We start from the raw sequence: 5,042 nt of genomic DNA, 5'->3' as shown, positions 1-5,042 counted from the left end.
CACATATATTGCTTATATGTAATAATATGTCACCTATATTACATATATGTACTAATATGTAACATATATTACATATATGTAATAATATGTCACCTATATTACATATATGTACTAATATGTAACATATATTACATATATGTACTAATATGTCACATATATGTGCTAATATGTCACTTATCTTACTTATATGTACTAATATGTCACATATATTACATATATGTACTAATATGTCACATTTATTAAATGTATGTGCTAATATGTCACATTGACTGTAAATATTGTCATTCCCATACTTTATTTCATTCAGCTGCAGCTCATTTGCACACAAACAGCCTTCTCTAGAGATAGTAGTATGCTATAGTATTATCATTGTTATTATTATTATTATTATTAGTAATAGTAGCAGGAGTAGTAGTATTATTATAATGCCATAGTATTATTTTTGTTATTCGTGGCGCAGTGGGAGAGTAGCCGTGCGCAACCCGAGGGTCCCTGGTTCAATCCCCACCTAGTACCAACCTCGTCATGGCCGTTGTGTCCTGAGCAAGACACTTCACCCTTGCTCCTGATGGGTGCTGGTTAGCGCCTTGCATGGCAGCTCCCTCCATCAGTGTGTGAATGTGTGTGAATGGGTAAATGTGGAAGTAGTGTCAAAGCGCTTTGAGTACCTTGAAGGTAGAAAAGCGCTATACAAGTACAACCCATTTATCATTATTATTTATCATTTATTGTTAGTAGACGTAGTAGTAGTAGTAGTAGTAGTAATAGTAATACTATAGTGCTGTAGTATTTGTATTGTTATTATTATTAGTACTGTAGTTGTACTATACGGCTGTACTATTATTATTGTTATTATTATTTGTAGTAGTAGTAATAATAGTAGTAGTAGTAGTAGTAGTAGTAGTAGTAGTAGTAGTGCTATACTGCTATTGTAATATCATTGTTATTATTATTATTATTATCATTATTATTATTATTATTATTATTATTATTAATATTATTATTATAATTAGTAGTAGTAGTAGTAGTAATAGTAGTAGTAGTAGTAGTAATATACTGCTATAGTATTAATATTGTTATTATTATTATTAGTAGTAGTAGTACTATACTGCTATAGTATTATTATTGTTATTGTTAGTAGTAGTAGTAGAACTATACTGCTGTAGTATTATTACCGTTACTATTACTAGTACTGTAGTTGTACTATACTGCTGGACTATTATTATTGTTATTATTATTTGTAGTAGTAGTAGCAGTAGTGTTAGTAGTAGTAGTACTATACTGCTATAGTATTATTATTATTATTATTATTATTATTATTATTACTATTATTATTATTAGTAGTAGTAGTAGTAGTAGTACTACACTGCTATAGTATTATTATTATAATAATAATAATAATTATTATTATTAGTAGTAGTAGTAGTACTATACTGCTATAGTATTATTATTGTTAGTAGTAGTAGTAGTAATACTATACTGATATAGTATTGTTGTTATTATTATTATTAGTAGTACTGTAGTTGTACCATACTGCTGTACTATTGTTATTATTGTTATCATTATTTGTACTAGTATTAGTGGTAGTAGTAGTAGTAGTAGTAGTAGTAGTAGTATTATACTTCTATAGCGTTATTATTATTATTATTATTATCATTATTATTATTATTATTATTATTATTAGTAGTAGTAGTAGTAGTAATAGTAGTAGTACTATACTGCTATAGTAGTATTATTATTATAATAATAATTATGCATTCGGTCTCCCTAGAGGGGGGGGGTTACCCACATATGCGGTCCTCTCCAAGGTTTCTCATAGTCATTCACATCGACGTCCCACTGGGGTGAGTTTTTCCTTGCCCTTATGTGGGCTATACCGAGGATGTCGTTGTGGCTTGTGCAGCCCTTTGAGACACTTGTGATTTAGGGCTATATAAATAAACATTGATTGATTGATTGATAGTAGTAGTAGTACTATACTGATATAGTATTATTATTGTTATTATTATTAATAGTAGTAGTACTATAATGCTATAGTATTATTATTGATATTATCAATAGTAGTAGTAATATCATTGCTACTATTATCATCATTAGTAGTAGCATTATACTGCTAGAGTAATTTCATTGTTATTATTATTATTAGTAGTACTATAACTAGTAGTAGTACTATACTGCTATAGTATTATAATTGTAATTATTATTATTATTATAATTATTAGAGAGTTGGACTTCCTTTTATTGCCATTCAAATTTGAACTTTACAGTACAGATAAGAGCAAAATGTTGTTGCACTAGCTCGTTGTAGTGCAGGATAAAAGAGCGATAGTAGTACTATACTGCTATAGTATTATTATTATTATTAGTAGTAGTAGTAGTAGTAGTAGTAGTAGTAGTAGTAGTAGTAGTACAATATTAGCAGAGTAATATTATTGTTATTATTATTATTATCATTTGTAGTGGAAGTAGTATACTGTTATAGTATTATTGTTGTTATCATTATTATCAATATTAATATTATTTCTAGTACTATAAGTAGTAGTAGTAGTAGTAGTAGTACTATACTGCTATAGTATTATAATTGTTATTATTATTATTATTATTACTAGTAGTAGTAATAGTAGTGGTACTATACTGCTATAGTATTATTATTGTTATTATTATTATTATTAGTAGTAGTACTATATGTAGTCATAGTAGTAGTAGTACTATACTGCTATAGTATTATTATTGTTATTATTATTATTAGTAGTAGTAGTAGTAGTAGTACTATACTGCTATAGTATTATTATTTGTATTATTATTGTTATTATTATTATTATTTTAGTAGTAGTAGTAGTAGTATCAGTAGTAGTAGTAGTACTATAAGTAGTAGAAGTAGTACTATACTGCTATAATATTATTATTGTTATTATTAGTAGTAGTAGAACTAGTCCTACTACTACTACTACTACTACTACTAGTAGTAGTAGTAGTACTATACTAGTAGTACTATACTCCCATTGTATTATTATTGTATTTTATTTTTATTATTATTATTATTATTATTATTATTATTATTATTACTATTATTACTACTATAAGTAGTAGTAGTAGTACTGTACTACATAGTATTAGAAATGTTGTTATTATTATTATTATTCGTAATAGTGGTACTATACTGCTATAGTATTATTATTGTTATTATCATTATTAGTAGTAGTAGTAGTAGTACTATACTGCTAGAGTAATATTATTGTTAATATTATTATCATTCGTAGTGGTAGTACTATGCTGCTAGAGTAATATTATTGTTATTGTTATTATTATTATTTTTATTATTATTATTATTAGTAGTACTATAAGTAGTAGTAGTAGTAGTACTATACTGCTATAATATTATTATTGTTATTATTAGTAGTAGTAGAACTAGTCCTACTACTACTTTTACTACTACTACTTAGTAGCAGTAGAAGTAGTAGTAGTAGTAATACTATACGGCTATAGTAATATTATTGTTTTTTATTATTAGTAGTAGTAGTAGTAGTAGTACCATAAGTAGTAGTAATAGTAGTACTATATTGATGTAGTAATATTATTGTTTTCATTATTATTATTATTATTATTATTAGTAGTAGTAGTAGTAGTAGTAGTAGTAGTAGTAGTTCCATAAGTAGTAGCAGTAGTAGTACTTTACTGCTATAGTATTATTATTAGTAGCAGTAATAGTACTATAAGTAGTATTATTATTATTAGTAGTAGTAGTAGTTTTATAAGTAGTAGTAATATAAGTAATAGTAGTAGTACTATACCGCTATAGTATTAATATTAGTAGCAGTAGTAGTACTATAAGTAGTAGTAGTAGGAGTACTATACTGCTATAATATTATTATTGTTATTATTATTTATTATTAGTAGTAGTAGAACTAGTCCTCCTCCTACTACTACTACTACTACTACTAAGTAGTAGTAGTAGTAGTAGGACCCTAGTGGTGTAAAAGTACAAACTCCACAGTCCTTTTTTGCAGATGGTGCAAGTTTGATTTCAGCATGGAGCCTTTTGGAGATGTCCATGCAGTCCTGGAAGTTGGAAGTAGGACCAGGAAGGAACCCAATGAAGAACCAAGCCAAATCAACAATGCCATGACCCCCCAAAATAGTAGTACTTTATATGATAGTAGCACTGCATATGATAGCAGTACTGTATATGACAGTAGTACTGCATATAATAGTAGTACTGTATATGATAGTAGTACTGCATATGACATTAGTACTGTATATTATACTAGTTCTGTATATGATAGTAGTACTGCATATGATAGTAGTACTGTATATGATAGGAGTACTGCATATGACAGTAGTACTGTATATAATAGTAGTACTGTATTTGATAGTAGTTATGTATATGATATTAATTCTGTATATGATAGTAGTACTGCATATGATACTAGTGCAGTATATGATAGTAGTACTGTAAATGATAGTAGTACTGTATTTCATAGTAGTTCTGTATATGATAGAAGTTTTGTATTTGATAGTAGTACTGCATATGATATTAATGCAGTATATAATAGTAGTACTGCATATGATAATAGTACTGCATATAATATTACTGTATATGATAGTAGTACTGCATATGGTAAATAAATGGTAAATGGGTTTTACTTGTATAGCGCATTAGCACACTGATGGCTGCCATGCAAGGCGCTAACCAGGTTCCATCAGGAGCAAGGGGTGAAGTGTCTTGCTCAAGGACACAACGAACGTGACTAGGATGGTAGAAGTTGGGGATTGAACCAGTAACCCTCAGATTGCAGGCACGGCCACTGTCCCAACTTCGCCACGCCGTCTCCAATACTGCATATGGTATTAGTACAGCATATAGTGTGTGTATATACTGTATGTATATATATATATATATATATATATATATATATATATATATATATATATATATATATATATATATATTTATTTATATATGCCAGCAACTTCTTTGTCACGTGTTGCTGGCATCAAATTCTAAAGTTAATGATTATTTGCAAAAAAAAAAAATGTTTATC

This window comes from Nerophis lumbriciformis, linkage group LG24 (genome assembly GCF_033978685.3).
Source record: "Nerophis lumbriciformis linkage group LG24, RoL_Nlum_v2.1, whole genome shotgun sequence".
Classification (NCBI taxonomy): domain Eukaryota; kingdom Metazoa; phylum Chordata; class Actinopteri; order Syngnathiformes; family Syngnathidae; genus Nerophis; species Nerophis lumbriciformis.
This window is presented reverse-complemented; position numbering follows the sequence as displayed.